Below are 21,282 nucleotides of genomic sequence, written 5' to 3' on the forward strand. Positions count from 1 at the left end.
GGGAAGTCGACAGACAGTTTCTCCTGTTAACCTCCTGCTGTAGGAACAGCAGGAAAAATTGATTCAAATTGCTTATCTTAAATCGCTTTTTCCCTGTCGTGTACACCTGGACTAAGAAGTGCATTACCACTTTGCCTGCTTTATGGATGTCTGCTGATAATAATCTACACATGATTTCCTACAGGTGGTGCTGCAACCAAACTGCAATCTGGATATAGGCAAAAGAAAATAAGGCAATGTAGCTTATCTTTAATAAAGAAAAACGATTACTGCCTTAGAGTATAATGCTTTTGACAAGCTGGTCTAAACTCTTGTCGGGGGGTCACAGGGTTAATCACACAGTAACCACAGGCCCCTTTTGAGCTGAGCATGAACAATATGGTTAACATTTTCAAAAGACGGTTAAATTTCTTTGCCATTCCTAGCCTACACCCCTGTGCTTTCATAACTCACCATCTGGAGATAACAAACTCTCTCATCTATGGTTGGCCTCCTTTCAATTGCTATAACATAAATATATCCAACAAAAGACTGAATGACCAACCACCAGAAAATAGTGACTACCAGCTAAATTATACTGTGAAGGCAAATAGTGTCAGATATGAATCGGAGTGTGACACACAAGAATGTGTGACACCGTGAAGAACTTCACATAAGAATGACATTCGGTGGAGTCATTGCTACGGCCAGCCCGGCTGTCATTCCTGTGCCACTGAGTCATGCCTCTAACAAATCCTGAAATCACCTTTCATTTGCTGCTTCACTGGGCTTTCTGTTCCACTCGTTAGCTGGCCGGTTCTTATTGTCATGTAAGACGGGATAGTTTGACTGAGTGCACACAATGCCGTGTATCTTATGCCATGGCAAAGAAAATTTATCAACGTGCCTGAAAGCATATCTTAACAGTGCATATTAATGCTGCCTTTTGTAAATTAATACTGATAGCGTTGGTCACACAGGAGTTCAGCTAAGTGATCCTCCTGTCCGCATAAGGACATGTGTCCAGGGGGGCTGACGGCACCTGTGGACCCCAGGGCAAGGTGGGAAGGGGGGCCAAGGGCAAAAGCGGGAGGGGCTAGGCCAGTCAGCCCTTAGTAACTCCCACACTACGGTGCTGGGCCCTCCTCACAGCTATAATTTCAAAAGAGCACTGGGCTTTTTTCAAAATAGGTAAACCCAGGGCTTTTTCTCTGCCGGAACGCCTTGGAACAGCGTTCCGGCACCTTCTCTCCCTGCGTGGGGCAGGGCACCGCGCGAGGAACCACTCTGGGTGACTCGCACATGACAGGGCCTGGCCGCGCCAGGAGCTGCCCCGGGCAGTTTGCGCACAGCTGCGCTGCGCAGGGAGCCGCTGTGGACAGGAGAGTGGAGGAGCTACCGGCCAGTCCTGTGTGAGGTAGATGGGGGACAGTTTGGGGCTGCAGGGGGGGAGTTAAGCCTGGAGGCAGGAGGGGGCTGCAGGGTGGGGGGGGTGAGAGGCATGGGGTGCCGCAGCGGCAGCTGGCTGTAGTGGAATCTGGGGAGCGACTTGCCCAGAGGTAATAGGAAGGGAGCAGCGGCCTCCCGGGAAGGTGGCTGCCTGGGGGCCACTGTTCATCCTCTGTGCCTGGGACGCACCTGTGCTTAGTCAGGGGTAGTTGTGCCTCCCTTGCACTCTGCAGCACCACGACCCCCCACAGCCTGTGGCCAGAGCTCTCTACCTGGCCCTGGAGCTGCCCACCTCCAGGCCCCTGCCCGGTGCCCTATGCTCAGTTCTCCCTATTCAGAGCCCACCCTGTCCCCTCACCCCAGGCCTTACCTCCAGCCTACAGCCTGCCTGGCCCCCTGCCCAGTGCTCGGTTGGGGCTTGAGTTCCAGCACCTTTTTTCTTAGACAAAAAGCACTGAGTAAACCTCATTGCACAAGGACTAGCACCTATTTTAAAATAGCTATTTTGAAATAGGGGCTGTTTAAACAGAATATTTCTTAATAATTTCTTATTTCAGAATAAGCCACAGTGCATCAAATGACTCTATTTTGAAAAAGGCTCTATTGTGTGTAGATGCTGTATTTTGAAACAGCTAAGCACTATTTTCAAATGCATTTTGTGTGTAGCAGTTATTTTGAATTAAGCTATTCTGGAATATCTCTTCTGGAATTAACACTGCTGCGTGTCTACACTGTGGCTTATTTTGAAATAAGCAATTAAGTCCTACAGGTGGTTACTTCCTCTTGTGCATATGCTAATTTGGAAATGAATCATAGAATAATAGAACGCTAGAACTGGAAGGGACCTTGAGAGATCATCGAGTCCAATTCCCTGCCCTCACGGCAGGACCAAGCACCATCTATCCCTGATGGATGTTTATCTAACCTGTTCTCAAATATCTCCTGTGATGGAGATTCCACAGTCTTCCTATACTATTTATTCCAGTGTTTAACCACCCTGACAGTTACGAAATTTTTCTTAATGTTCAACCTAAACTTCTCTTGCTGCAGTTTAAGCCCATCGCTCCTTGTCCTGTCTGCAGAGGCCAAAGAGAACAATTTTTGTCCCCGCTCCTTGTAACTCTCTTTGAGGTACTTGTAACCAATATCATGTCCCCTCTCAGTCTTCTGTTTTCTAAATTAAACAAGCCCAGTTCTTTCAGTCTTCCCTCATAGCTCATGTTCTTTAGACCTTTAATCATTCTTGTTGCTCTTCTCTGGACTTTCTCCAATTTCTCCACATCTTTCTTGAAATGTGGTGCCCAGAACTGGACACAATACTACAATTGAGGCCTAATGAGCACTGAGTAGAGTGGAAGAATGACTTCTCATTTCTTGCTCTCAACACTCCTGTAAATGCTTCCCAGAATCATGTTTGCTCTTTCTGTAACAGCATCACACTGTTCACCCATATTCAGCTTGTGGTCCACTAGGACACCAAGATCCCTTTCTGGTGTACTCCATCCTAGACAGTTGCTTCCCATTCTGTATGAGTGAAGATGATTGTTTCTTTCTAAGTGGAGTACTTTGCATTTGTCCCTTGTCAAACTTCATCCTATTTACCTCAGACCATTTCTCCAGTTTGTCCAGGTCATTTTGAATTCTGACCCTATCCTCCAAAGCAGTGGTAACCGCTCCCAGCTTGATATCATCTGCAAACTTAATACATGCATTCTCTATGTCAATATTTGAATCGTTGATGAAGATATTGATTAGAACTGGTCCCAAAACAGACACCCTGCAGATCACTACTTGTTACGCCCTTTCATCATGACTACAAGTCGTTAATAACTACTCTCTGACAATGGTTATCCAGCCAGATATGCACCCACCTTATAGTAGCCTCATCTAAGTTGTATTTGGGCTGTTTACTGATGGATCATGCATGACCGTATCAAATGCCTTACTAACATCTATGTCTAATACATCCACTGCTTCTCCCTTATTCATAACACCTGGTATCTTACCAAAGACAGCTATCAGATCGGTTTATATACTTTGTTCTTTATACATCCATGCTGGCTGTTACCTATCACCTTATTTTCTTTCAGATGTTTCCTTAATTACTTGATCCATTATCTTTTCCAGCACAAAATTTCAGTTGTCTGGTCTGTAGCTTCCTGACTTGTTCTGATTTCCCTTTTTATAGATATGCACTGTATTTGCTCTTTTCCGGTCTTCTGGAATCTCTCCTGACTTCCAGGACTTTTCAAAGGTGACAGGTAAAGGCTCAGATACATCCTCTGTCAGCTCCTTGAATATTGTAAGACGCATTTCATCAGGCCCTGGTAACCAAAAAATCCAAAAAAGAACAGTATATTTATTCCTCTATTCCTAATGACAGTTTCTGTTTACTGCACAAGAATTTTTAGAAAAAATATTTTTTAAAAAAATGGAACATTCTACTTCAGAATTCTGGTGTTTAAAGTGTTACGTATCAGACCTTGTGGTCAATCCCTTTTCTCCTACATAATCATTTTGCAAGAGCCAATGAGGCAAAGGCCTGCAGTACATGACGCCTGGCACTTTCAGAAGCTGGTTTAACTTGCTAATATCACCATACGAGAAACGCCCGCTCTTGGAACCTTGAAAAGGCCCTTGAAGTACAGAGGCATGAGCTCACAACTCTATTGATTTTTGGAGGTGTTGACACGGAAACCTGTATAGATTGTCTTCTGACAATATCTTCCCCACCACTTTTGATGACGTAAGTAGAAAGCATTTGCCTCTTTACTGGATCAATTCTTAATCAGATGTAGTTTTGCATATCTATAAATGTGCAATGGTTTGACTTTCTGACTCTGAATCTGGAAGGATTAAAAATAGTAAACTGCACTTTTTCAATTGTTCAAAGGGGTCCTTTTAAACACACTTTTTAAGCAACTTTAATTAAACCAGACTGAGTCATGGATGTCATGTCAACTTGATATACAATGACAGAAGGGGGATAACCTTTCCATTCACGTTGATCGTGTGATTTATTCAAAACTGAAGAAAGAGTGAAACATTCTCAGCCATGGCAGATTAGTTAGGCATGTGTGCTTGCTTTTTTTGCTTAAGCCTTTCCTCCTGGCCCACTTGAAGGGGTGATGGCTCTTCTCTGCTGAAAGGATAGAAACTGATCCTATGCAGAATTTAGATTTCATAGCCACACATCTTATTTACAAAGTGCTGGTGCCCCAGTCCTTTTGTATTTATAAGATACCCTATCAGCTTTTTTTTTTTAAAGCAGACATGCAGGTCGATAACTTGATGAAATGGACCTAAGATCCGAAATGCTTCACAGGGGATCATAACAATAACAGAAAATAACTAAACTGGTCAAGGGGAGGCAGTCCTATGCTTTAGGTGTCCCTAGACCTCTGAATGCCAAATGCTGGGACTAGCTGGCAGGGAGTGGATCCCTTGATGATTGTCCTGTTCTGTTTATTCCCTTTGAAGCATCTGACATTGGCTACTATCAGAAGAAAGAACACTGGGTTGGGTGGACCTTTAATCTGACCCATTATGGTTGTTCTTACATTTTTATGTAGAAATCTCCACACACCCAGGCAGGTGCAACACATCTACAGCAGTTTTGGAGTAATGTGGCCACATGTCTTGATGTAAGCTCCCAATTCAGCTGTGGTTGTCCTCACAAACTTCACAAATTTCTCCTCCTTCACAGTGATAGGCTGAAACATTCCATTCCAGACCAACTGCTTCTTTCAGACTCCAAAGGTGTGTCTGCACTGCAATAGACCCACAGCATGGCCACGGGTGGGTTGGGTCAGCTGACTTAGGCTTGCAGAGCTTGGACTGGAGGGCTCAAAATTGCAGTGCAGAGGTTTGGGCTTAGGCTAGTGCCCAGGCTCTGAAACCCCACAAGTGGGCTGGGAGGGATCTTGGGTATGTCTACATGAACACTCACAGTTGCCCCAGGTCTGCTCAGGCTGTGGGTCTGTGATACTGCTCTGTAGACATTCAGGCCTGGGCTGCAGCCCAAGATCTGAGAATCCTGTGAGGAGGGCTATTCAGCAAGGTGGAAATGGCCCAGTATCAACAGTACTTATCAAAAGAGGAAAAAACAAGTCAGATCTGAATGGGTCTGAATAGACCTTGTCAGCTCTGGCCCTCTCCTTTTATCAGGACCCCACTCTTTAAATACTGCTCTGAACCCCCTCCCCCAACGTATGCATCTGATGAAGTGGGTCTTTGCCCACAAAAGCTTATGCTCCAAAATATCTGTTAGTCTATAAGGTGCCACAAGACTTCTTGCTGTTCTCAAAGCTACAGACTGACATGGCTACCTCTCTGATACTAGCTGAGAGTCAAAGAATTGAATGATGGAATAAAATATGCCTGCACACTAAAGATACAGAGCATAGATCTTTGTGAAATTTGGCAAAATGTTTTACACCACACAGGTCATGCAAAACCTTTTCTTTGCTTTTAAATAAAGTGGGTTTGAATGAAAAACTCAAAGCTCAAACCTGCCGTGTTTCATCTTGTTTTGCACTGAAACCGTATAAAGTTGTGCGTTCAATAAGATTTCAGTGTGAAACACTAAACTGGGCCCACAATCACTCAAAAGCAGAGCCTCAGTAAAAGCCACAGGACTTCTTGTTGCTTTTGAATATACAGATTAACTTGACTACCCCTCTGATACTCAAAAGTGGAGTTTAACTCATGCTGCCAATTTCAGATCAAGATGTGAATTTCCCCAAAGCTTGAGGGGATTTGGGGCTAATGCTCTTACTGGAGGCCCATTTAATCAAAACAGAGACCAAATTTGTGTAAAAGCAAGATATCCTTAGTGATTCTTCCAACAAATATGTGTTGTTTCAAAATTGTGGCAGAACCTCAGACTTGGTGAGTTTCACTTTTTGTACTGAAAGTTTTCTAATGCTCAAACATCAAGTATTTTGAGATTATTTACACACCAAGATTAGGAATTAGGAAAAACGTTAGGACATTAGCAAAAATTTCCAAACTTTCAGGCTACTTCTGCACTACAGAGATCTTTTGAAAGAAGCCCTTCTGGAAGATCTCTTCTGAAAGAACACCTTTTGCAAGGGTGCATCCACACACCAAAAAGCAGATTTAAAAGAGCGATCTGCTCTTTTGAAAGAGAGCGTCCACACAGTCCCCACTCTTTTGAAAGAACAGGCCAGGGATTGTAAAATCAGTTCTCATGAGGACTGCTCGTTCGAAAAAAAGTGCCTGCAGAGCACCTAACACATATTTTCTTTTGAAAAATGCTTTCAAAATGGGGAGCTCTTCCTGAAATAGGAAAGGAAGAACGCTTTGGAAAGGAGTGCCTTGTTCTTTCAATTTAGTTTTGAAAGAAACCTTTTTGTGCGTAGACGCTCTGCGCTATCTTTTGAAAGAGCCCCTTTCTTTCGAAAAATTTCGAAAAAACTTGATAGTGTGTTTGCAGCACCAGGGTGGTTGAACACTGTAATAAACTACCTAGGAGGTTGTGGAATTTCCATCACTGGAAATATTTAAGAGCAGATTAGATAGATAGCTACTGGGTGACAGTGATGGTGCTTAGTCCTGCCACGAGGGCAGGAGACTGTACTTGATGACCTCTCTAGGTCCCTTCCAGTTCTAGTGTTCTATGATTCTATGATTCAACCACTTCAAACTTGTGGTCTTTCCCATAGTCTGCAAAGAATATTCAGCATCTGATTTTAGTAGTCCCAAACTTTTTATATGCACAATTCTTATTTACAAAACTCTACGGTTATTTTTCGTAACCCAGTTCATTTCCAAAAACATAACTGTTGCCAAAGCTAATAATCCAATCATGCACTCAACTGGTATAGGACAGGGCTATCCATCAGTCTCTATTTACGTGCACAGGGTTGACATTGGTAATGAAATAAGTGAGTTTTATACAATGAGCTAAATTAATCACTTGTGTAACTCAATTTATTTGAACAGAGTTAGTCCAGAGATGAATTTGGCCTAAATTTGCCCTTTTTCAAACCACATGCCCCTTTTCACGTTGGGGGACAGGACACCGCATCTTGCAAGACTGCTTATTTCATCTCTTACCTCTCTCACAACATTGCAAAGCCTGTCTTCCTCACTTGTCAGCAAAAAATATTTTCCTGTTCCTGGTAACTTTAAGAATGCTGTCTCCTGGAGGGAAACATTCTCAAACGGTAGGGACCTAAAGGTCTGATTCTACCTCCCCTTGCTAACTGAACGAGGCAGAGAAACGAAGGAGGCATTTGTAAACGATGGTTTCTGTTGAGCAGACAATTGTTCCCTGTCAGTTGCTTTTGTATCAGGGTTTTGGAGCTTGTGTAGCTGCTCTCAGTCACGTTTACCTTCTGATGTACTCCAATTCCACTCCCCACCCCCACCCCAAACACCAGCTCTCCTCCTTTGTGTGAACATGCAAAGTTTTTCTGTACGCTAGAGACCTTAGGTAAGGCTACATCAGCTAAGATGGTATTCTCCCTCCCCGACTGTTCCCCTGGGTGTAAATCAGAGAGAATGCTTTGAAGAATCAAGGACAAGAGATAAAAAAAATATTTTTCAGAAGGGGAGGAATACAAATGTAGCACTGTTAACATTTAAAAAGCTGTAAAAGAATGTTTACTGGTTCCAATGCCTCTTTAATACAACTCTTAAGACTTTTTGAATTGTGGAATCCCAGTCATGAGGAACAGACAAAAATGCAGATGAGTAATCAATTTTGTGCTTGACATCAAAAACAAGTGAAACTCCAGATCACTGATGATCATTCCAAATATTTTACAACAGGTCAGATTTCAGTAGTAAAAAGCTGTCCTGCCACAATCACCCCTTGTGGAGTTTGTTGCTTCTTTTCATAAAAGTTGTTGAAATGTATATGGTAATGTAATGTACCCTATACTTTGTTTAAAAACACTATGGTGAAGCAGAGAAAACTTGGATTTGATTACTTCGGGAAACCAGGCAGTAGATAAGAATCCTAATCACAACCAAACAAAAAATAATAATCTAATACACACTTTAAAAAGTTATTGAAGCTACTGTTTAAAATGTACATAGTACACAGTTTGAGAAAAGGGGTTTATGTACACCTGGCTGCCAAGCTTGGATTATTTACGAATAAAAGTTTTGCTTAGGAGCCATAGAATACATATAGTACATAACCAAGCAACAACCGAGATTTAGGTGTGCAAGTTTAACAATACAGTTTGGATTTTACTAAACAAATCAGTGCTAAGGCTGACACTCCACCCATGATTTCTATAAGCATTGATAGACGGCTGGCCATGGGCCGCTTTTGGTTGACGTTGCCTTGATGGGTTATTTTATTTTTATTTTATTTTTTTTTATTTTGAAGGAGGGGATGAAGGGGAAAGGACTCATGAGGAAGAAAAGTTTCATTGGATAATGTTGGGTACTGTAAAATATATTTTCCCTATTTGAGCGAAATGTAATATTTCAGTGATATGAATAGCTAGATCCCCGATACTGTACTACAATAATGGGCACCGCTTAACTCTGTAGAACCAATTACTAGTTGTAGCATGGTTTCAGAATTGTGTTTTGTGGATGCAATCCGTGTTTTACAAGTAATACTACAGTTTTAATGTAGACAGGGCTACTCGTGTTGGCTTTGTCATTATTGCGTTGGTCACTCATGAGTCATGAGTCTCGTTCCACCCCCCACCCCTACCCCAGTGTAGCAATAGCTATTTTAGAGTATGTCTACACAGCAGGTGTATTTTGAAATAAGCTATTCCAGAACAGCTGATTTTGAAATAACACTGCTACACAGAAAATGCATTTCAAAATAGTACTTAGCTATTTTGAAATACAGCATCTACATACATAGAACCTATTTTGAAACAGAGCCATTGGATGCATTATGGCTTATTTTGAAACAGGCTCTATTCCTTGTCTAAACAGGTGATAGGAATAAGGGGATTTTGATGTTTGCAGGGTCCTTTCAAAAAGGATCCCCCATGGAGACGAGCCGTGGGCGAGTGAACCGTGGCACTTTTGAAGTGTCGCGGCCAGCAGCATGCTAATGAGGCACTGAGTATTCATTTCAGTGCCTCATTAGTATTCTTCGATTTCACCATCAGCATGGCCATTTTGAATTTTTCATAAGTGTAGACACAGCCACTGAGTCCACTGCAAAACAGTAAGACTTTTTCTAAGTTTATGGTAGAATGTGTGCGGACAGCAGATTATTACTGTTTCATATTTTACGTGTGAAAATATCAAATATCAAATATAAAATGTGAAACAGTAATGATCTGCTGTCTGCACAAATTCTATAATATATATTATATACACATTAGATGTGAAACTAATTACACATACACTACAGTATATATTATACACTATTATATATATCACACAGTAAATTACTACAGTAATAGTAATATATATTTTATATATATCTCTGTGTGTGTGTGAAACTGTAATTATATGTATAGAACAGTATATATTATATACTATTATATGGTATATATTAGTTACTATTATACATATTACAGTAAATTACTACAGCAGTAGTAATATAAATTTTGTGTGTGCGTGTGCATGTGTGAAACAGTATATATCCACATCTATATATATTAGGTACAATCATTATTCCTGTCATTGTTAACTTATGGTTGAAAGACCTCAATAATGATCTTTCTACCATCAGTGACATTTAGAGTCTGAATAAATTGCATACAGAAGACCTAATAATGACATTGTACATAAGCTTCCATGTTAGAAACTCAGGGTTTATTTAAGAAGTCCGCAAGTGTCAGTTCGCTACACTGCAGCCCATTCAACGCTTTTTTTAGGATTCATTCCATGCCCTCCTCTCTCTTAATAGCCCAGAGATCAGCCCTTTCTTGAATGAATGGGTGACCTATCCTTTGATTTGTCATTGATCCCCTGTCCTAACCTCTCAACCCTCGGCCTGTTGACTAACTGCAGTAAGTAAGAATGCCTCAGATTGCTGACTTCTGAGTCATCCTCTCATGATTTGAGCAGCTTGAAGCTGGCTTCAGCTCTTGGAGATCTTAGTGAAAACTCCCTTTGTTTCTAGACACAACAAATGGACCTTTTCTTCCTTAGAATAGGAATTATTAATAAATCCATAGTAAATAAATGATAGTCATAACAAATATTTCACATTTATACAGTGGAAGCCAGCCCCTGTGTTTTTCATGGGAGACAAACTTCAACTCTCCCTTCATTGCTGTGGAATCTTTTTATATGTACACAGTACAAATAATATCAAAACAAAAAACAGTCAAGTAGCACTTTAAAGACTAGCAAAATGGTTTATTAGGTGAGCTTTCGTGGGACAGACCCACTTCTTCAGACCATAGCCAGACCAGAACAGACTCAATATTTAAGGCACAGAGAACCAAAAACAGTAAGCAAGGAGGACAAATCAGAAAAAGATAATCAAGGTGAGCAAATCAGAGAGTGGAGGGGTGGGGGGGAACGTCAAGAGTTAGATTGAGCCAAGTATGCAGACGAGCCCCTATAATGACTCAGAAAGTTCCCATCACGATTTAAACCATGTGTTAATGTGCCGAATTTGAATATAAAAGCCAGCTCCGCCGTTTCTCTTTCCAAAACGGTGCGATAATTCCTTTTCAGTAACACACAGAATACAGAAGGCTCCCCATGTCAATGACCTAAAGGTATGTGTGTTACTGAAAAGGAATTATCGCACCGTTTTGGAAAGAGAAACGGCGGAGCTGGCTTTTATATTCAAATTCGGCACATTAACACATGGTTTAAATCGTGATGGGAACTTTCTGAGTCATTATAGGGGCTCGTCTGCATACTTGGCTCAATCTAACTCTTGACGTTCCCCCCCACCCCTCCACTCTCTGATTTGCTCACCTTGATTATCTTTTTCTGATTTGTCCTCCTTGCTTACTGTTTTTGGTTCTCTGTGCCTTAAATATTGAGTCTGTTCTGGTCTGGCTATGGTCTGAAGAAGTGGGTCTGTCCCACGAAAGCTCACCTAATAAACCATTTTGCTAGTCTTTAAAGTGCTACTTGACTGTTTTTTGTTTTGATAGTGTATAGACTAGCACGACTTCCTCTTTGTTACAGTACAAATAATAGGACCTTGAAGTTCAGTTCTATAGAGAGATCTATACTGTACAGGTATCAGAGAAGCAGCCATGTTAGTTTGTATCTTCAGAAACAAGAAGTCCTGTGGCACCTTATACACTAACAGATATTTTGGAACAAAAAGCAGTCAAGTAGCACTTTAAAGACTAGCAAAATAGTTTATTAGGTGAGCTTTCGTGGGACAGACCCACTTCTTCAGGCCATAGCCAGACCAGAACAGACTCAATATTTAAGGCACAGAGAACCAAAAACAGTAAGCAAGGAGGACAAATCAGAAAAAGATAATCAAGGTGAGCAAATCAGAGAGTGGAGGGGTCAGGGGGAAGGTCAAGAATTAGACTGAGCCAAGTATGCAGACGAGCCCCTATATTTTGGAGCATAAGCTTTCATGGGCAAAGACCCACATTGTTAGGTGCATGTACTGTACATGCAAGCCTTTACTCTCACATGAAGTCCCACTGACTTCTGTGAGATTTTACGTGAAAGTTAGAGTTACAAGAATAGCTCTATTTGCTAGATTAGGACACTGGTTTTTAACAGCCCCCACTCCACACAGAAAAATACGCCTTCCATCCCTGAAAGTAGGTTCAGCTAAACAGTTTATCTGTCTTAATAACATGAAGGGCTGAGTCAACCCTTTCAAGATTTGAAGATTGGCTCCTCAAAGCCTAGGTATCTGACCTCTAGAGTATTTCAGTAAAAACTAAACTGAGGCAATCTCAGTTTTTGCCCAGTTTTATATTTCACAAGGTACTGATGTTGGTTTTTTCCAGCATTGACACACAATTTTTCTGTATAATGGAACACTTAACTACTGTTTATGCCACCGCAATGCTTATTTTCATTTTGCAAAAGCACACAGTCTCACAGGATGCTGGTCTGTAATCTTGTAGTCTGCCCCATGAAAGCTCATCACCGGATAAATCATTTTGTTAGTCTTTAAAGTACTACATTCCCGCTGCTTTGTTTTGTTGGAGTATAGACTAAAACAGCTACCTCTGTGTTACTATTGTTTCCACAGACTTCATGTGCGAACTTGGGCAAGTCACTGTGTCTCTAGACCTCGGTTTTCCATCTATAAAATGGACATAATATTTCCTTTCTCCCTCATTTTGTATGATATATCAATTTAGATGGTAAGGTCTTCAGGGCAGGTACTGTCTCTCATTATGTTTGTATGTCTAGCACAAAGGTGGCCTCAGGTTCAGTTGGGCCACCAGAGCCTCGTCTACACGAAAAGCCTCTGTTGATAGACGTTACTGCCGACAGATTGCATCTACAGTAAACCCTCGATTTACCAGACTAATGAGGGAAGAGATGCCATCAAGCCTGGATGTCTGTTAAATCAGGGGGTTTACTACAACCTACCCCCATCAGGCTCCACCAGCCCTTCCACCACCTCCCTCAAAATGCCCTCTAATCACTGACACGGAATGAGCTGCCAGAGTCTGCCGCTGCTGCTGGGGGCCCCACTGCATGTGGCAGCAAAGGTCCTCTGTGCGCAGCAGCAAAAGCCGCGCCACCGCTGGGAGTCCTGCCACGGCTGGGGTCCCACTGCACACAGCAGCAAGGCCTCCCACCGTGCACGGCACCAAAATCCATGCTGCTGCTGGGAGCCCCGCTGCATCTGGCCGCAAGGCTCCCTCCACGGCTCCAGCCTCACCACTGCCACCTGGAAGAGCTGCCTCCGCTATTGGAGCCGCCACATACTCTTCCTACCATTGGTGGGGTGAGTACGAGTGCCGGCTGCCCACATATGCACACCGAGCCTGGTGAGAGGAGAGCGCAGCAGCTCTGAGGGAAGAGGTGGCAGCTCCGGCTCTGTGGTGGTGAGTCCATGGGGTGGGGGGCAGGCGGGCATTTAAGATTTTACAGGGCCTGGTTGAGCAGATTTTGAAACAATGAGGTCCATTGTTCCTGAAATTCGGTATATCAGGGTCCGTAAAATCGAGGGTTTACTGTACACAAAAATGCAAACTGAAAGAGCAACACACTGTTGACAGAGAACAGCCGGTCTACCCAGCCCTCTCTTAAAAGAATGGCTGACCGGAAGCTCTGCAAACAGGGCTGCCCGGTGAACTGGAAGCCCTGTCTGTTGACAAAAGGGCCCCCCAGAACGTCTACACACCTGTTTAGTTGACAGAACACTGTTGAGAGAGGCGTCATACCTGAACATAGAGAGGTATAACGCTGTAGGAGGATGTGCTGGGTTGTGTTGACAAACTGCATTTGCCATGTAGATGTGTCACATTTTTATCTGGCAAAAGCCCGGTTTTGCTGGGAAAAGCTGCTTGTGTAGCCATGGCCTAGATGTTCTTTTAATAAGCACTATTATGATCTACTATATGTTTTAGAAACCTTGTCTGTGTGTGAGCCTGTTTGTTCAAGAACTCCTCCTAAACAATAAGAGCGCGGACCACCGAATTTGCTACGCAGCTTCCTCATATCACAACTTAGAGCAAAGTAAGGGGTTAGTTGTGTCAGAACAATGGGATGTGCCTGGAATGTGATTGTTGCTCATAAAATAGAAAGGGAGGGGTCTGGTAGCAGGGACTGTTATGCTGCCAACTGGCCAGACGTGAACAGCAAGGGGCCAGAGGCGTGGACCAGGACAGCTACAACTCCATTCAGCCAGCAGGGGGCATTTCCAACAACCTGCTTCCCATATCCAGTCATGAAACAAAACAGCAGTAATGTAGCACTTCAAACATTAACAAAATGATTTATTCCGTGATTAAATCATTATCACTGAATAAATCAGTTTGTTTATCTTTAAAGTGCTGCATTACTGCTGTTTTGTTTTGTTAGAATACACACTAGCACCGTTACCTCTATTAATGTCCTCTCTGTTTATATGATAATTGTACTGTGAATTCGGTATGCCACTGCATCCTAGTTAACTATAAGGAAATTCTGCAGTTCAGAACACACCACCAGCTGCCCTCTGTCCTTTATATCAAGCAGTCACGTACAAACTGCAGGCTCATATAAGAAATAAGGCCATCTCTCAGGCAGCCTGAACTCCAACCATTTATGACATTCTAAACCCCTCAATATACCATACATTTTACTTGAAAACTAATAATCATCAGTGAAGATGTTGAAACACTGCAGAATTCTTCTCTAGCAAAAAACTCCCCAAACTGCCTGATTATAGTCATATGTAGAGTTCATCCCAATATAAGAATATTCAAGGTGACAGACAAAAAATGGTAATTAATAGGGTTATCATATAAAAAAGAGGACACCCCTGAGAGGGAGTGTATCTGTATCAGTATCTACCCACTCACCTTGTATTAATGTTTTATAGTATATATAGTACATTCATACAAGGGGAGTGGGTAGATACTGACACGGACACACTCCCTCTCAGGGTGTCCTCTTTTTCCAAAGGTCAAAAATGGTAACTGTAGTACGTAAATCCAACTTCAAAACAAATGGTCGCACAGCACCTCTCCTGTGCAGCCCTGTCCTACTTACTGTCCCACTTTGAGGTTCTTCAGGATAGGAGACACCTGCCTTGTGGGTTTTTATGCAACTTTAGGAGACAAGCCCTGAGACTCCATTGTGTGCGTGCACCTCAGACAAGAGGCACTCAGACAAACCTCTGAGTACAGGCTTTATTCTGTAAAGAACATAGAACAGGATAACACTACAGGAGCCTCCTCTCTGCTTGTGGGCTTCATGTTCACAGTGCAGTGGGTGCTATCTAGAGCAGGAAGAGATGGATCTGTCACTCTGAGGTCACTGGCACCAGGACACTTACGGCCGCAGGCAGTGCTCTACTCCTGATTTTTGTTTGTTTTTATTAAACTATTGGCTCTCATTAAAAAAAAAACAGCATGGTACAAATCCCCAGCTTCCGCCCGTGCCAGCCAACTCTTCTTTCAGGGCGGGGTACACGAAAATCACAGCAACCCATCCAGAGACAGGGTTCTTCCCCTTTCCCTTCAACTGGACTTTTCCCCCCTCTTTTTTATAACAATATCCAATCCAATCTTGTAGAAAACACCATGGGACAAAGCAATACAAAAGCACAGACAGAAAAAACCTCAGCCCAAAAGGACAATGAAACATATGCAATCAGGGGTGTTTGAGACGGTGGCTGCCCCGCCTCCCGCTGAACACACAAGGTGTGAGTACTAACTTTGGACTGAGTGAGTTTCTGTCACTGTTTGGCTGCGTTTATCTTCTCTATCAGCTTATTACAGTGACTGTGTCATTTGGGATTGTGTATCTGGTAGCTCTTGGATCCACCCTCCCCCTGTGTGGTTAACAAAGGGGTAGGTCTGCCCAGGGTGAGAAAGCCTTAAAAGCCACAGGTGAAGTGACCAGGAGAGTTTGAGCAGGACTTTATCAGACTTTGTAAGTCCTAGTAGTACCAGGATGGTTAGGAAGGGCTGTGTCACTTGTCTTCTCCACCTGTATCCAGAGAGACCACCTGACCTAGGATTTCTCTACTGAGATCCTGGTCAGATTTTGCCGAGACTGTTGCCTGCATTTCTCACAGAAAACCAGGCTGGAGGCACCACCCAACGTGAAAGGTGCCTGTGGAGGGGAGTGTCTCAGGAAGCAGGTGGGAGAACTACAGGAGGAGGTAGCTAGTCTGAGGAGCAACTATCATCATCATTAACCATGGGCTCAGCATCCATTGGTGTCTGATGCATTCCGCAATATTTCCTTCCATCTTTCCCTGTCCAGTGTGGAGTGGCTTAGTTTCTGTAGTCCAGCTCCACACCAATCTACTATATCATCTACCCATTCTTTGTGAGGTCTGCCTCTCCTATTCGAACTGTCCATTATGGTGAATACCAGGGTCTTGATTTTTCATTCGTTGTTCATTCTGCAGATATGCCCGAATAGCTGTAACTTCCATTGTATAACCTTCTGCAGTAGGTTCTCGTTTGCTGTATCTTCCTATATAATTCCTCGCTGGTGACCTTGTGCATCCATCCTATTCTCAGGATCTTTCTATAACAACTCCTCTCGAACGCCAATATCCTTCACCTCTTCAAAGCTTTCGTTACCACCCATCTGTACAACATGCTGCTGAATACACACGTTTTCAAGATGCTGAACTTCATTCCTAAGCTAATCGCTTTGCTTTTCCAGCTCTTATCCATCACCTTCAAACTCGCTCTTGCTTTTGCTATCTAGTCACTATCTCCTTCTTACAGTCTAGATCATATCAAAACAAAAAGCAGTCAAGTAGCACTTTAAAGACTAGCAAAATAATTTATTAGGTGAGCTTTCGTGGGACAGACCCACTTCCTCAGACCATAGCCAGACCAGAACAGACTCTGGTAAATTATTTTGCTAGTCTTTAAAGTGCTACTTGACTGCTTTTTGTTTCGATAGTATATAGACTAGCACGGCTCCCTCTCTGTTACTATTCTAGATCATATGTGATGTTGCTTCCTAGATACGCAAACTTCTCTACATTCCCTAGTTCGATCCTGTTTACACTGATCTTCCTTCTTATTTCCTTATCTTCAGATGCCATTGTTTTTGTTTTATCCATGTATGTAATCAGTCCTTGTAGCTTCCCTCCCTTGTTTAGCACCTGCACTGTTCTTGCTAGCTTCTCATCATCTTCTTTAATGATAACTATATCATCCGCAGACATCAAGTTGTTGCCCAGATATCCCTTCTACCTCTTCCTTGATGTTAAGGAGTATCTGTGCTTACCAGGAATTCCTTGAGTATTCTTGTGAAGCCTTCCAAGACTGAGGAAGTTATGTAGCTAGAAAGGATAGCTGGCACACCAGAGGTGCAGGAGATGCCACTGTCACACGAAGGACACTGTCAGCTGGTTGCTTCTGGTGGCAGGCAGTGCTCTGCCTCTCCTTTTATATTATTATTATTATTATAATTGGCTCTAGTAGAAAACCGCATGGTACAGAGCCATACAAAAGAACACACAGAAATACCACCACACAAAAGGACTCAGCAATCCCATTGGAAAAGAAAAACCAGCGAGAAATGCCACCTGAAGTGATGGACACATCTGGGCTCTAAACACGAAGCCCAGCTTCTCCAAGTTAGCCCTGAAAATCCCCTCTCCGCCAGCAAAGACGAGCTAGACTATAGCAAGGCCCTTCCTGTTGCTCCGTTTTTCAAAATATTGGAGCTGATGGAAAACCCCGTGGTACAAAGCAAAACAAAAAGCACTGACAGAAAATCCACAGCAGAAAAATGACGCAAAATCACATGTTGGAAATACCACTGGGCAGGAAAAACAAGCAATAAATGGAAATGCCAACAGCAGTGTCAAGCGGTGTCTGGGCCAGGGGAATGGTAGCGAGAGGCAACTTTGCTGCATGAAGCAGCTTCCTGCCCCTTCCCAGCCCTGCGGGAGAGTATATGGGCCGGACTGAGCCCCCGTTTGCCTGACTCTAGTCTACAAGTCTGGGGTCTTCCCATCCCCTATACAATCCCAGACTGGATGCTGAAGAGGGGAGCCCTGAGTTTCAGGGGACACATCCAGGTTAGGTGTGGTCTGGATTCCGACCGTGGTCTGGAGTTTCCCCACCCCTGCCATAAACAGTCCACTTAGCCTGCATGTTCCAAATAGAAAGTGTGGAAAATCAGGACCTTCCCCAGACCGATATAGTTACACAGTTCATATAGGACAAAGAACCTAGTATCAGAGAGTTCCCAATATAGTGGGGGTGTCTGCTCATCCTGCAACAACCACCCTGAAGCAAGAGGGCGCTGCTGAGGCCTCTCGTAGGAGGGGGGCGGGCTAGTGGCCTAACCTGGGGCAAGATGGGCAGGGGTCCCATTCTGCTAAGGACTTGGCAGGACAGTGGCGCGGCGCTGCTGGGGCAGAGACAGTGAAGCAGGGCTGAGGCTGAGGCTGAGGCTGGGGCAAAATGGACCTGACCCCTACCCTACAGCGCCCCAAGCCTGCCGCGTGCACTGGCTGGGCAGCGAGCGACCCGACCCGACCCGACCCAAGCAAGCGCAGCGGGACAAAACGTCTGCAGCCCCCCCCGACCCCAGCGCCCGGCGTTCCCTCAGACGGACACACCCGGCCGCCAACCGGGAGCGGGCACCGCCTACTCCCTCACCCCGCTGGCCAATCCTTGCGCCGCGGCCGTGGGGGCGCGTCTGTGGCGTTCTCCCCGGGGCGCCGCCTGTCCACGTGTGCTGGCTGGAGAAAGCAACAAAGCGGCCCCCCGGGAGAAGCGCCAGCAGCTGCTTGTCCTGTCGCTGCGCGGTCCGGGCCGCGTGTGCCTCCTTCCTGTCCCCACTTGGGCGTGCCTGGGGCTGTCGCCGCCTTTCAGCCCCTCTCCCGGCTCTCGGGGGGAGGTGAGGGGACATGCCTGGCCACTGACTGTGAGCGAGGAGACCGCTGAGGCAGAGCATTGGCTGCAGCGTCCGGGAGCAGCGCTCAGGGCTCCCCTGCGCTTGGTATTGCCCAGCTCCCTCAGAAAAAGGTGCGTGTGGGGTGAGTAACGGCTGGCTCCTGCAGTAAGTACTGAGGTCTGGGGCTGAGCTACTCCCCCATCTAAGCTGAAGTTTCCCGAGCCGCTCTTTCCTGTGCAACAGGCTGAAACCCCGAAGCACCGAACGGGCTGTTAGGCTGGTATTAGGCGTAAAATGGACTGAACCTCGTGAGGGCAGATTTGGCCCCACTGTTGTCTTCTGCTCTCGGTGCGTCAGCGTTTCAGGCATTGCTCCTTTCCACGGGCTTTTTTAGCCGCCGAATTCTCCTCTCGCAGCAGGTTTCCCGTGGTGGCCCTTCTTTCTGTCTCTAAGCACGCTGATCAAAGCCATGCCCGCTTCTCCTGCTCTGCCTTTGGATCTCAGCTCAGGCGACTGTGTTTTGAGCGTAAGAGGGACTGAAGTTTCCAAAGCCGGCTGGAGCAGTTCTCCTGCTTCCTTCACCCCGTCCCGAACGTGAATCTCGAGTCACTTGTCAGTAAAGCTAATTCTGCTTTGCCATGGGAATGGGGTAGTTCATTACCGCTCTCATTGTTTACGATGAGGTGATGCTCTTTTTGCAGAAATAGCCCAGAAACTTAGATGTCAGGGTTGAGAGATAAGTGATGTTTTCGTTGAGTCTCATTTAGTGATTTTTGAAACCATTTTGTGAATTTCAGTTTGGGGAGTTAAAAAGTAACAGAGAGCAGTGTTAAGTCTATGTACTATGAAAACAAAAAAGGCAGTCCAGTAGCACTTTACAAGGACTAACAAAATAATTTATTAGGTGGTGAGCTTTGGTGGGACAGACCCACTTCTTCAGAGTGTCCGTATAAAGTGCTACGGGACTGCCTTTTTTGTTTTGATAGTTTGGGGAGTTGTCGTTTTAGAGGTGTGCTTTATGGGCTAATCTCGGCATTCAGCACTCTTTAATGTGTTAACACTAGAGAATCTCTTAATCTGTGTTCGTCAGCTGCCTCTGCATGTCAGCATCTACCATTATTACCTTTGATGGAGCTGAGCAGTTTGCTGTGAAATATGCTAGAGAAGGCAAGATCTGAAAGAGAACTTAGATGTTGATCCTTTTCCCTGCTGGTGGGAAGAACTTCTCTGCCAATTCCTCTAATAGTTTCTGGGCTGTTTCTGCAAAAAGACCATCACCTCAGCTGAAGTGAGGGTTTGGCGCAGTCATTGATTAGTGGTTAAATTTAGGGTTTGTAAGAATTCACCACCCCTCTTCCCCAGCCTCTAATTGTTAGTAAAGCACAATGTAAGATAGGAATCTAAGTTAGCTTGGTGTTCTTGGCCTGTGCATGCTGTTGTCTTCTTCCTGAAATATTTTAGAGTGTGGAGTCAACAAAAAGAGCTTGGGAATTTTAAAAGGGGCAGTTAGTAGCTAATGTGAAAGTTGTGTTCACATAATTTTTCTGTGTTAAAGAAATCTTAACCAGTAAAGGTATATTGGGGTAGGAAGTCCATCAGATGGAAGTTTGTAACAAAAAGGAATTTCAAAGTAAATGATACTGCAAAGATTCACTGGGATTCTGGCCAGAACTCAGATGCAAGGGTATCAAATCTGTCTGTGTACGTGAATGTATTAAGCGGCTCTTTTGAGGAGTTAGCATCCTGCGCAAATGCAGATCAGTAATGATGCGTTGTCATGGCTAATATGCCTTGGAGTACTTTTGTGTCTATCTGGTTTAAGGTTATATTTTCATTGAAAATCCATGAGGATTGCTGACAAGCAATGCTGAAGTTTTTGGTACTGTCCTAGGGAGGAGTTCTCACTTTGTGGGGTGTTGAGACTTTTTATGAAAAAATCTTCAGTGCCTTTAGTGTCCTATTGCTGACATAAATTTATTTTCATCAGGTTATTTACATTGATGTAATTAGTAACTAATCTCTAAAACTTTTCAAACACTTAATTGTTCTGGTACATGACTGAAATCAACACAACTTCATTGCTTCAAAACTGGCAGGACTTGGAAATAGTACAAGATGAGATTCTTGGCATATAGATGCCAGTCTGGATGTTTTCATTATGGAAGCTTCTTTGAGAATATGGGGGGTATATTTTTGTGTTAACCCACACACACATACTATAATAATTCTTGTTATGAGTGGTTCACTTTTACAATTAAAATAATCTTGGATATGGGTCTGTAGGTTAAAAGCCAATTGATCTTTTTTCAGTTGCAAGAGTATAGTCCACAAAACAGTATGAATTAAGCTTTGTTGTGTGTTTTTTTTTTTAAACTTAATGTAAAGTTAAGGTTGCTTCTGGAGTTGCCTTGTGGC

The 21,282-nt window shown here is 43.8% G+C and overlaps 1 protein-coding gene across 3 annotated transcripts in view; it reads left to right on the top strand.

Annotated features, from left to right (window-relative positions):
* Nucleotides 1–18,885: 18,885 nt before the first annotated feature.
* Nucleotides 18,886–21,282, top strand: part of FRMD1 (FERM domain containing 1) — a 65,916-nt gene continuing 63,519 nt past the window's right edge. For 2 of the 3 annotated variants that reach the window (XM_074988673.1, XM_074988671.1), the window contains exon 1: nucleotides 18,886–18,998. The gene's annotated coding sequence lies outside the window, so the exon portion shown is untranslated. Of the gene's footprint in view, nucleotides 19,010–21,282 lie in introns of all 3 variants that reach the window. The other variant, XM_074988672.1, reaches the window with a different exon arrangement.

This window comes from Carettochelys insculpta, chromosome 3 (genome assembly GCF_033958435.1).
Source record: "Carettochelys insculpta isolate YL-2023 chromosome 3, ASM3395843v1, whole genome shotgun sequence".
Taxonomy (NCBI): Eukaryota; Metazoa; Chordata; order Testudines; family Carettochelyidae; genus Carettochelys; species Carettochelys insculpta.